Source organism: Balaenoptera borealis (genome assembly GCF_965194805.1).
Source record: "Balaenoptera borealis genome assembly, chromosome: 13".
Classification (NCBI taxonomy): Eukaryota; Metazoa; Chordata; class Mammalia; order Artiodactyla; family Balaenopteridae; genus Balaenoptera; species Balaenoptera borealis.
Window position 1 is genome coordinate 18406374 of NC_138870.1, and position 13035 is coordinate 18419408.

The following is a 13035-nucleotide window of genomic DNA, read 5'->3' on the forward strand; positions in this document are numbered from 1 at the left end:
TAGATTTTCATTTCTCGTCATCTTCGATATAAAGTTTATTTGATGCAAGGGTTTTTCCCACCTTAACTCAGCAAATATACAACTACCTACTAGTTGCCCGCGAAACCAGTGAGGCCTAGGGCCTGCCTTCTGAAGTTCTCTACCAATCTGTACGGTCTCAGGGGCAGATAATGGGGCCACCAGTAAAATGCAGTTTCTCTTTTAGTCCCTGAGCGACTCCAAAGCTGCATGTTGCCATTCATCTCTGTGTCTCCAGCACCCAGCCCAGTGCCTTGTACCTCAATACGGTGTCAGTGAATGAGTGAATGAATAAATGAATGATGAATGAATGACTAAGCAGGTGAAGGTATCTTAAAGATTCGGCTTCAGTTGTGTGTGTCTTTATGAAAATGCTTTCAGGTACAGCAATCTCACAAACCCCCTGTATTTGAAAGGGATTTTTTTGCTAGTGTATTTATTTATTTATTTTTGGTAAATGGCCGTCAATCCTGTGCCTTAATTTCATCTCAGTGTCAAGCATGGAAGGTACAAAAATGGATATATCACTATGCCTATTGAGATGCTCCCAGTTCCTAGGAGATAGACAAGCAGGCAGACTCTTTCAATTACAACACAATGTGATGTGGTAACAGAGATTTGGCTAAAATACAATAAAAATTCAAAGAGAACAGCCACCGGACTTCCCTGGTGGTGCAGTGGTTAAGAATCCGCCTGCCAATGCAGGGGACATGGTTCGATCCCTGGTCCAGGAAGATCCCACATGCCGAAGAAACTAAGCCCGTGCGCCACAACTACTGAAGCCCGCACGCCTACAGCCTGTACTCTGCAACAAGAGAAGCCACTGCAATGAGAAGCCCGCACACTGCAACAAAGAGTAGCCCCAGCTCACCACAGCAAGAGAAAGCCCACGTGGAGCAAAGAAGACCCAACACAGCCAAAAAAAAGGGGGAGGGGGCAGCCACTGAGAAAAAGGGTGTCTAGAGGAATTGGTAAACCTCAAACTCCAGAATTACAGAGGCCAGTTAGTGGGGACTTCAATGACCCTAAAGGCACAGTCTAGTTACAAATTGAAGCATGATGATCAGGGGGAGGAAGGGCTTGATGGATAACCTCAAATGTATTATTACATTCGTCTTGAATCCAAGTTTGAAGCAAGATGAGCAAGTCACTCTAGCAAGAAATGTAGAAGCCACCCTAGATCATTCTCACCTGCTTTCCAAAACAGTCACTCTACATCTCCTGTAGACTTCTAAATATCTCTGCAGTTTTTCCTTCTTGCCACCCCTGCTACTGTGTATCTTTGGGAGGGAAAGGGGACAGGAAAAAAAAAGAAGAAAAAATATTTCTTTCCTCCACCCTCATTTCCATCCCCTCCACAATCAGTTACTAATCTGATTGATCGAACTGAGTTCTCCATCTGCAGCTCTGAATGCCAGGACAGCACGTACTACCTGCCTCAGAGATTTTTGAGAATTGTATAACCAGGGGAGTTATTTTTTTCAGTATGAAGTGTGAAAGACAATTTTATATACGATTCATACAATATACTCCCCTGATGGTGTTCATGACATGCTACCCCAAAATATGGTACCTTGGCATTTTGAATATCTTAAGCTGAAGGGGTTTGAGGAAACAGCAGGAGCAGGAAGCTTATTCTGATCTCCCCTCCCCCTACTTCACCCTTCTTCCCTGAGAGCAGGAGATAAATTTCCCATGTGAAATGTACCCTCCCTGTACCAGGAGGAAGGGAAGTCTGTATAAACAAACTTTGTTAAAACTAACCTTTATCTTTCCAGCTACTTCTTTACCATTTACTACCCCTAACCCAAACCCCCCTGTCTTGTCAAATTCTTCACAAATTTATTGTTTCTTTGTCTAAAAGATATAAAAGTTCCCTCCTCTGGTCACTTCTTTAGGGCTTCATTCTTTTGTGAGGGCTCCCATGTACATATAAAAGTTTAATAAAATTTGTACGCTTTTCTCTTGTTAATCTGTCTTTGTCAGTTTGCTTTTCAGACCCAGCCAGGGACCCTTAAAGGATGGAGAAAAAGTTTTTTCTCCCTTACACCCTATAGCATTCCATTCTTTAAGAAATCATTCTGGGTTGGTAAATATGCCTTGGAGGGTGGGACACCCCAGTTCCACTAGAACAGAAGCTCGTGTGCTCAGGACCCCTCCAAACCTCCCCCATTCATCTGTATTGTTCATAATATCCTTTATAATAAACTGGCAAATGTGTAAGTGTTTTCTCTGAGTTCTGTGAACTGCTCTAGCAAATTAATCCAACCCAAGGAGGGGGTTGTAGAAACCTCTGATCTATAGCCAGTCAGTCAGAAGCACAGTAGAAACCTGGGCTTGTGGGCTGGTGTCTGAAGTGTGGTAGTCTTGTGGGACTGAGCCCTTAACCCATGGGATCTGATGCCATCTCCAGGTAGACAGTCTGAGAACTGTGTTAAATTTGTGGGATGCCCAGTCACTGCGGCCTGAAAATTGAAGAACTGCTTGGTGTCATGGAAAAAGCCTTACAGGCAGTGAATGCTAAACCAGTCCATTTAGAGATACAGCTTAAAAATTGCCAGAAATCTGGATACAAAACTGAAAGTGAGTCAAAAATCATCAAAAGAGATTATCTCTTTCAAAAAATAATTATTGAAACATATATAATTCAAAAAATATGATTCTTTCTTTCCAAAAATGTTTATTGAAACATAAATATATGACAGGCATGGACAAGATCATAGATAATAAACAAGTTAATAAAAAATAATAGGATAAAGAATATAAGCCCATTAATATACAATTGCTTTATCTGGACTTTTCCTGCCTGTGGGTCTTTGTGAATGATTTATGTGCCATGAGAAAGCCTACTTCTGAGGGTAGAGTGCTTTGCTTCTATAGTAAATCACCCCAAACTGCTGTTTTGTTTTGTTTTGTTCACATCTTGTGCCTTAAAAAAAAAAAAAAAAACACTCCTGTTGTCAGACTATCAACTATTTTAAAAACCAAATTCATAGAATTTTAGAATGGAATAGGAGTTTTGACATAATCTAACTCAAATGAATACCCAGAGTTTGAGTGACTGGCCTCAAGTTACTCTGTGAGTTAAGAATAGGACCAGAAACAGCTTTGGTCTTGCTGCTATCTGTGCGTCTGCCTGTGGGAATTCTTTTAATTCTGTTTTTCTGCTTTTGTTCTTCTGTGTTCATGAAACCAGATTAATCTTATTAGAACTATAAATTCCTTTAGAGTATTTTATTCATCTTTTTATCTCCAAGTAACATAGTATCTGACAAGATACTTGTTAATCTTATTAGAACTATAAATTCCTTTAGAGTATTTTATTCATCTTTTTATCTCCAAGTAACATAGTATCTGACAAGATACTTGTGTTTCTCCCAGCTAGATATTTATTAACCTTGGGGCACTATATGAGCAAGGATTTAAGAAGCATCCCTGGATTCAGACTCTTTTACACACACACACAAACACACACACACAGGCATATATATATATATATATATATATATATATATATATATATATATATATGTATGTATTTACATGATTTTTGCCGTTTTTCTTTATTTCCCAATTCTTAGGCATGTTTCAGATAGGCTCCTTGAAGCTGAGTTTCTGCTTGGTGGGTTGTCACTCAAGTTGATACTATAATAGCAATATTTGCTTATAAAATGAAGAACCGATGTTGGTGGGTATCTCTAACTACAAGAAACAAATGTAGCCAGGGAGAGACATCGTGACAGTGGGGAAAGAAGAAAATTGAAGGTTTAATTGTCCAGCCATTCACTGGATAGTTGTAACTTGGAGTGCCTTTTCTGTGTACATATCAGCTGGTCCTTTTCAAAGGGAGGTAATGATATTCTGAGTTATACAAGTAGTTTTGAAATGACCTATGTTGGAATCTAGTTGGGTATGGACTAGTTTGTCCTAAGAAGCATGGGGCCCCTTAGTGTACCTGAATGATAGATGTTTAATTTTATTTTTATTACTTATTTTTGCCTGCGTTGGGTCTTCATTGTTGCGTGCAGGCTTTCTCTAGTTGCGGTGAGCAGGGGTTACTTTTCATTGTGGTGCGCGGGCTTCTCATTGCGGTGGCTTCTCTTGTTGTGGAGCACGGGCTCTAGGTGTGCGGGCTTCAGTAATTGTGGCATGCAGGCTCAGTAACTGTGATACACGGGCCCTAGAGCACAGGGGCTTCAGTAGTTGCGGCGCATGGGCTCAGTAGTTGTGGAGTGCAGGCTCTAGGGTGCGCAGGCTTCGGGGGTTGTGGTGCACGGGCTTAGTGGCTCTGCAGCATGTGGGATCTTCCGGGAACAGGGATCGAACCTGTGTCCCCTGCATTGGCAGGCGGATTGTTAACCACTGTGCCACCAGGGAAGTCCCGGAATGACAGATGTTTAGAAGTGATGTTGTTGGTAACAGACTCCTGGGTTCCAACCAAAGAGCATGCATGCATTTTTACTTCTCTTGTCCTTGGAGGTTGTTTTCTCTGGGTGTCTGAAAAACATCAGTGGATAACTCTTTGACTAACCATGTCCCACTCACGGAAAAATGCTCCTCTGCTGGGAGAGGGGATAAATCTTTGGAAAGCACCTCTGGTAACTCTTGCCTTGGTAAGAGTTTGCTCCAGTTAAGGTGATATTGAGAAGAAAATATTCACACAGAGTGAATTATACACCAGATAAGAGCTCACAATTTTTGCCTGAAGGTGACCTTTCAGGCTGGTCAGCTACAGCAGAGCCAATCAGAAAGCAGAACTTTCCTACTGCTTACAAGGAGGTGCCCTTGAGTTCCCTGGGTGATGCTTTCTGGGAAGAGTTCATCCTACTCCCCCTCAGGGCATTGCCAAGGTCTTCATTGTGTGAAGTCCTCCATCAACATTTCCCATTCCTGGAATCATGGCCTCTTACTCTTTGTGCTGCCAAGGGTTTTCTTCTACAGCTTCTTTTCTTATTTTAATACTTCTTTTCTTATTTTAGAGACCCTGAAGAAGATGAGTAGCTTTTCTGTGTTCTGGCCCTACACATTTCAAAATATATATTTTTTTATTTTTAGCAAATGAAAATAAAGAATTAAATGGAATGAAAATGCTTGTAATAAAATAAATGGCCCCCTGCCCCTTCCCTCTCACACCCTGTCTGGATGCAATTGCGTCTTCTTCCTCAATTCTTGAATTCTTCTGAAGCCTACCTGCTCTTTCCCTTCTTTCCTTGTACTCATTTAAACTATGAATGAGTATGTAGTCCTTTAAAGCATGTCTATTTGTAATGTGGAAAGTGTTATCACTGAGATTTTTAACTGGAAAATCCTGGGGTCTACTTCACTAAAGTTTTCTAAGAGTTCTATAAAGCAATACACACCAAAGAATTTGTTTTATATAATAAAAAAGCTTTCATTTATTGTGAAAACTAATACTATGTACCAGGCATATAATACATCAAAGAGCATGTAATATATGCAATTACATGAATTAACAACATGCAATATTTATTTTACTTGTAGTAACTCATTTAATCCTCATTTCAAGCCTATAAGTCACTCTTATTATCCTCATTCTACAGATGAGGAAACTGAGACACAGAAGGTTAAAATTCTGCCCAAGGTCACACAGCTAGTAAGAAAACTGTTTTAAAAATTGAGGATAATTCTTAAAATATAGATTTATACATATTTGTTTCCTTTTTTAAAATATTACTTTAAATATTACAAGAAATCTGGAAGTTTACAAATATTCAGTCATTCAGAAACACTGTGTTTATTCAATTATCCCCAAATTTTGAGACATTATGCTTTTCACTATGATAAAAAAAATTGCATAAATATCCCTGTACATAGTCATTATCTGTATTTTTAATTCTTTCCTTAGAATCACTGAAAGTGAAATTACTGGGCCAAAGGATATGAACAAATTGTTTTCTAGAAGGCTTGTACCCTTTTACGCTTCCCAGCCTCTGTATGTCTTACTTAATGTTTTAGTTTTTCCAGTTTGTCAGATGAAAACGGAACTTTGTTCTAAATTTATGTAATTTTGATTATTGGTAAAGATATATATCTTTTGAATATTTACGGAACACATGGTTTCTTTAAGGTTTTGTTTGTTTTTTGTTTTATTTTGTTTTTAAACTTTCCATATCTCTGCTCATCTGCTGCAGTGGAAATTTGTTTTGTTTTTTTCCACTTAGCAACTATTCACCTTGTGAAACCAGCCCAGAGTTTTCCATCCTGTTCTCATCTCTTCCTCCCCTACAATGCACTGGAGCTTCTTAAGAGAAGAGCGTGTCTGAAACTGGAACCAACTAAGAGAAATAAGAATTGGGGGACAGCAGACAAGAGAAAAACCAGGTGATGGCATCTGAACCCCTTCCCTGGAATTTTTCAGGTAAACAAATCACTGACCAAAGGCAGGGTTCTCACTGACACAGTCTTTTGTCCATTTTAAAATCACTCTGACCTTATTTGTTTCAACACCAAAATATTAAAAGTATAGGTGATTTTTAAAACCTTCTTATTTTGAAATTATTTTAGACTCACAGAAAGTTGCAAAATCATTTGGAAAGTTCCCATGTATCCATCACTCAGCTTCCTCCAATGTAACATCTTATTTAACCTTTGTATATTATTTAAACCGAGACGTTGAGATTGGTACACTACTATAAATTAAACTATGGACCTCATTCAGGTTTCTCCGGTTTTTATATGCATCTGAGTGCTTTTTTAAAATATACATTTATTTATATTGAACAATTTGTGCAATGTCCACAGATAATTTCTTTAACTAGAAAATAAACATAAATACTTTAAAATATATCAAGTATTACCCAGGTTTTTAGGCAGCGTAGATAGACTCAAGGAATATTCTTTCACTTTTAGAGTAGAAATGTTGCAAAGAACATATGCCCCAGGCATTTTGGCTGTAGACTGTGTATTTAAGTTAGGTATTATGTCTTGCTGATTATTTAAGGCAGGTTAAAATGCAACTTTCTGCAGTGCTCTTGTGCACCACAAAGGAATTTATTTCTACCACTCATCCATCCCTAGTGGCTGAAATCGGTTCACTTAATGGGTTTCTGAAAGCAATTTCCCTGCAGCTGTGTTTACCCTCCACTCCAAATGCTCATTGGTACTTCTTAAGCAAAAATAGGATAAGAAATACTTTTCTCATCTGCTTTTAAATTAAAAAGTCTTTTAAAAAATTGTTTCATTTTGTTTTCTCTGATCTTAGCGGATAGGGAAAAAAAGAAAGAAAAGAAGAAAAACAACAACAAACAAAACTCAACTGAAAAAAAAAAAGATTACAGAAGAACAGGTGCACCAAAAGCAATCTCTAAAATCCAGAATCTTGATGTTGCTCATTAAATGAAAAAAATGGGTGTGATTTGGGAGTGCAACATAAGGGAACTAGTATTTATTGAGACTTGCTATGTGTTAGAGGCAATACTGAGTGCTTTGAATGGCCCAATATAATCTTGGCAATATAGTCAATAGTGTACTGATGCTATTGAACTTGAGACAATTGTCTAATAGTATTTAATGAAGAAGGGTGACAATCTTAGGAGGCAACGGAATCATAGTAAAGCCAGAGGCAGAAGAAAACATCAGCCAATTTCTGGCTAATTGATAACATACTATCAGGTCATCTCATTTCAATTCTCCTAACTTTATTCTATAAATACTCCATGATTTTAAAAAGAATTGAAAATTTGTAAAAATATACAAAGTAGAAAGCAAAAGTCCTCAGTTTCCCCATCTCCCAATTCTTCTCCTTAGAAGTAATCACTGCTAACCATTTATTGTGCATCCTTTCTGTCTCCACATCTTAAAATTAAACAATAGTTAAAACTTTGTTAATATACAATAAGATTCCAATAAATCCTATTCCTTTTCAGAAGTAAATTATTTTTCTTTCATAATAATTGTTTTATTTTTGGCAAATTATATCTTCTAGTTTCAAATTTTGAAAATCTTAGATCACCATTTAGGAATAACGTCCCATGATCAATTTTTTTCTCTTCTTATTTTGGAATTTAATAAAAATTGTTAAAATTCATTGATCACTGTGTGATTACCTTACCTATATTAACATATACAAGCATGTTTAATCCTCATGAAAAGCCTTTAATCCAGGTGCTATTACTCTCCCTATTTGAAAGTTGGGGAATTTGGGGCACAGAGAGGTCAAATCAATTGGCCTCAAATGTACTAAGTGGTGATGGTAAGAATTAAGCCCAGGAGGTCATGAAATCATCTGTGTTAGTCAGCTTGATACAGTCCCACAAGTCAGCTTTTTTGTTCTCTTTATGCCTCAGTTTGTATAGTTGTATAGTTACTTTTTCCAGTTCACTGAAATTTTCTTCTGTAGTTTCTAATCTGCTTCAAGTCCATCCAGTATATTTTAAATTTTAGAAATTATATATTCATCTTTGGAAATTTCATTTGGTTCTTTTCATAGTTTCAATTGCTCTTTTATTTATATTCATATTTTCCTCTATGTCTTTGAGTATGTGCATGTGTGTGTATGTGTGTGTAAATTTCAACCATTTTGTCGTTTATGTTTTCTGTTTGTACTGACTGAGTTTCTCCCTGTTTCTTCCCATATCAAGCAATTTTTTGTTGGATGCTGGATGTTGTAATTGTGAATGCTACCATGTTAAAGTCTCTAGATTTTGCTGCATTCTACAAAGGGCGTTGAAGTCTGTTTAGAGGGCATTTAAGTTACTTGTGGATCAGCTTGATCCTACTGAGGCTTGTTTTAAGCTCTGTTAGAGCAGTTCTAGAGTAGTTTTACTCTATGGCTGGTTTACATGTCTTAACAAGGTGTTAGACTTCTAGGGTATGTATTGAGACCCTGGGTCTTCAACAAGATTTCTACACAATGGCCAATCAGAATTTGAATATCACCAAATCTCATTTGGGTTCTGGGAGTCACCCAGTTACATTTCTTGGCAGCTGTTCTTTGCTGACTTCATATCTTATGTGTGTCCCACCTATTCCAGCTGCCTTGACTTTCTGGAATACCAGTCCCTGTCTCTTCAACCCAGTGAGATGTTAGTGCCCTGCTTGGACTCCTTCTACTAACACTGTGACCCAAAAAATGCTTCCAGGAAGAAAGTCAGGTCAACTATAAGGCTCATCTTCTTTTCTTTTTTTTTCAGGGATCATGGTCTTGTCATGCCTGCCTTCCAATGTCTAAAAACTGTTGTTTCTCCTATTTTGGTTAGTTTCCAGTTGTTTACATTTGCAAGTCCTGCCAGTATCATTTACTCTACTGTGGCTTGAGATCCTCTCTTCATAAGCAAGCATTGAGGAAAATTCTCAATTTTCTACTATGTCAGAATAAAATAGGTGCTTTAAATGCTTAAGATCAAGGCTGACATTCCTGGCATCATACATTTAGAAGGATTTTGGAGGATTTTGAATTTTCCTTTAAAACTGTACCACATTCATAATTTTGGAATTATAGTAGTGGGATTTTTTAAAGCATTCCAGGGTCACACGTGAAGCCAATGTTTTTCAAACATCCCATACAGAAAAAATTCCATTTCAGTGGGTTAGGGGTAGAGTTCAAGAGTCTGTGTATTTCGTAAATATCCATGTGACTCTAATACAAGTTTCCAAAACACACACTTTGTGGAAAACTGTTCTAAACCTCTAAAGAGTCTAAACATTTACCTTTGACTCCCTAATCTCATCTCCTGTACCCCACTCCTGAAAGAAGGCATATATAGTTCAATGCCAAATGCCTGGATCAAGGTGATACGCAAATAAAGGAGGCACTGAGGGTGGTGATCACAAATGTACATTCTCAGCTAGACACTCTGGGCTTGAATCCAGGCTTTCCCACTGTTAGCTATGTCAAAGTGAGTCGGCAATGTAACCTTTCTGAACACTTATCTGTAAAATGGGCACAAGAATGGCATTGGCTTGTTGGTAAAGCTCAAATTAGATAAAATATGTGCAGGATATGCCCTAAAACTGCAACCAAGAGAGAACTAATAATTCCTGGTCTGAAATTCCTGGAATCTTTTCTTAACCCCAACAGGGGGGAAGCATCTCTCTTACTGCTTCCTTTGCACCTTGTACATATATCCATATGGCCGCAACACTGGTGTACCTGAGCCTGTGGAAAGGCTTTCCGAAAAGGTGTGATGCTCTATAGTGACTCACCAACATTCAGAGTCTGTTAATTTATCTGTGAACGCAAACTTCTAGAAGCCTATCTTCCATCTCTGCATTTTCAGTGCTAAAACAATGTAAGGCATATGGTAAAAAATCATTTAATGATTTATTTTTACTTTTAAATGGTTGGATGAATGAAGATTATATGAAAACATGGAAGCCTCAGACCCTTTTGCTGTTCTTGGTACTACTTTTTTTCTCCTCTACCTTGTCCTCCTTCATTTTCATCTTTGTCTTTTTCTTTCATGTGCTTTAACATTCCTCCCCTATTATAGTCCTAACTTCTCTTTCTAGGCACAGGTTTTGAGCAGGTTGGATGATGAATGTTTACAAGACTTTCAAAATCCTCTTAAACTCAAGTGGATGATTTATGTGTATCAGGGCAACATGAGACTAGTGTCTCTACTTTGAATATTCCACCAGCGTGAGGAGGGAAGGTTATCTTAGGGCATTCTCTTAGAGTTACAGTTGCACCAAGATATGAACCTGTAAGAGGACAGAACAAAAACCTGTATTGTTCGCTGTTGCATTCCCACATTCGTGGTGCATGGTAACCATTCAATAAATATTTGATGGATAAAATTTGTTCACATCTCTCCCTGTGCTATTACCACTTTCTTGACTCCCTGTTTTCAGTATCGTACAGCACTGACCTTTCAGTATCTGATAGTGCCTCTCAGTGTAATTTAAAGTGTCCAGAGTACAAAATTTGCTCTTACTTTAATGTTTCAAAAACTATCATTATTAATTCATCCCTGTCATAGACTGAATGTTTGAGTCCCTCCAAAATTCGTGTTGAAACTTAATCCCCAGTGTGTTGGTATTTGGAAGGAGGGCTATTGAAAGATGATGAGCCCGAGTGTGGAGCCCCTCATGAATGGGATTTGTGTCTTATAAAAGACACCCCGGAGAGCTCCCTGCCCCTTCTGCTGTGTGAGGACTCAGAGAGAAGATGGCAGCCATGTATTAACCAGGAAGTGGGCTCTCGCCAGGCATTGGATCGGCTGGCACTCTGATCTTGTACTTCCCAGACTCCAGAACTGTGAGAAATCAACTTTAGCCACCCGGTCTATGGCATTCTGTTGTAGCAGCGCAAACTAAGACAATCCTTATCTGATCCTGCCTGGGTTTGACTGTTAGCTCTTCTTGTATCTGTCCTCAGTATTGGACCTGTCCTTGATTCTGGTGTGATGCCAGGCTCTTACCTTCCTCTATGCTTCTTGGGATATTGCATCATCCCAATGGTATCAACAATTTCTTACTAATGATTTCTACCTCCTGCTGAGAACTCTCTCTAAGCCTCAGACCTCTATTTCTAGCTATTTCCTGGATAGATTTGTCTGGAACCCTTACAGCCTGTCCATGAGGAAGCACCTCTAGAGCATGCTGGTCCTTTGAACAGCTGTCCAAGATTGAGAATATTTGGGCCATAAGCAAATTCTTTCTCTTGAATGTACATCCAAAAATGTAATGAAAAATATTGTTATATGCCTAGACTATGAATACTGCTAATGGTGGTTGCTTTGGGGGAGGGAACTGAGGAACCGGGAGTGTGTTGGGAAGAAATTTACATTTCACTGTATATCTTTTGGTAGCTTTTTACATTTTATACCGTACACATGTATATCGATTTAAACAATAATAATGAAAAGTGTAAGAAAAGGAAATGGGAAATGTTTGCTGTAAAAATTTATTTATCAAACACTGATCACTCAGGAACTCGTCAGAAGGAGCTGCTTTGCTGACCTTGAGAGAGAAGATGGGATTATTTATTAATGAGTACATGCTCCTTTTAAGCAAGCCCATTCAAAGGTAGTGATATTGTTTCAAGTTCTCCTGAAAATAGGTTCAAAGGAGTCTGAACTTTCAGCCACCTGGATTCGAACACTGAGTGTATGTACCATCTGTATATATGCACTTATTCGTTCATTCAGAAACATTTCTAAGTTCCAGGCACTGTGTTAAGACCTGAGGACACAAATTTAAATCACTCACAGTTCCGGCACTCAAATTGCTTAGATTCTAGAGATGGTATGAAATGATGCGTTCACGAGCAGGGGATCCTTGGGGCATCTGGCTTAGCCTGTGAGCACAGAGGGCTTAGGCAAGTCAGGGAAGACTTCCTGGAAAATGGAGGTTCGTACTCACTCCTAAGATTGAGCTGAGTAAACTTCAGCTCAACCTTAGGAGAGGAGAAGAAGAGAGAGGAGAGGAGGAGGGGCAAGCAAGCGCAGAGGCACTGAGACACGGGGTAGACTGTAAGCTGGGGGGTGACCGGAGATTTTGAGTTGCCGGAGCATGGGAGCCGATGAAAACTCGAGACACATCTTCTTTAACCCAGAAACCCAGGCTGCGTGTGTGTTTAAACCAGGGAATGCCCTCTGTTCCTAAAGTTCCATATTTCCTGAAAAGTTTTAGTTCACCTTTTTACACTGCCTAAAATCATATCTATAGATGGAATTCTTCCTAACCTTTCAGTAAAAGCATCAGGGCTTTGAATTTTTATATAAAATTGTCTGTATAAGCACATGTGCGTATTTCTAAGGGAGACAATCAGATATCTTATCAGCAGTTTCCAAAAAGGTCTCTCTCTCTCTCTCTCAGTACTTAAAATGTGGATGGATACTTCTTTAGTTATAAACTTTTAAAATTTAGATAACTCTGAAAGGGTTAAAGGATCTCTCGGACATTTATTCCAGCAATTCCCAAACATTGGGAAACCCACTGTCAATGAGTGAAAACCACTTCACCCATCTGAAGTCTCCAGCCAAGTAAATTTCTGGCGGCTCCATATTGGGTGATTAGGACTTCCAGGGTGCACAGATTATACCATTTTTGTAC

The 13035-nt window shown here is 38.6% G+C and overlaps 1 long non-coding RNA gene across 1 annotated transcript in view; it reads left to right on the forward strand.

Annotated features, from left to right (window-relative positions):
* The window catches only part of LOC309609923, a 477943-nt gene that overhangs the window by 49329 nt on the left and 415579 nt on the right, over positions 1-13035 (forward strand). The window lies entirely within an intron of this gene.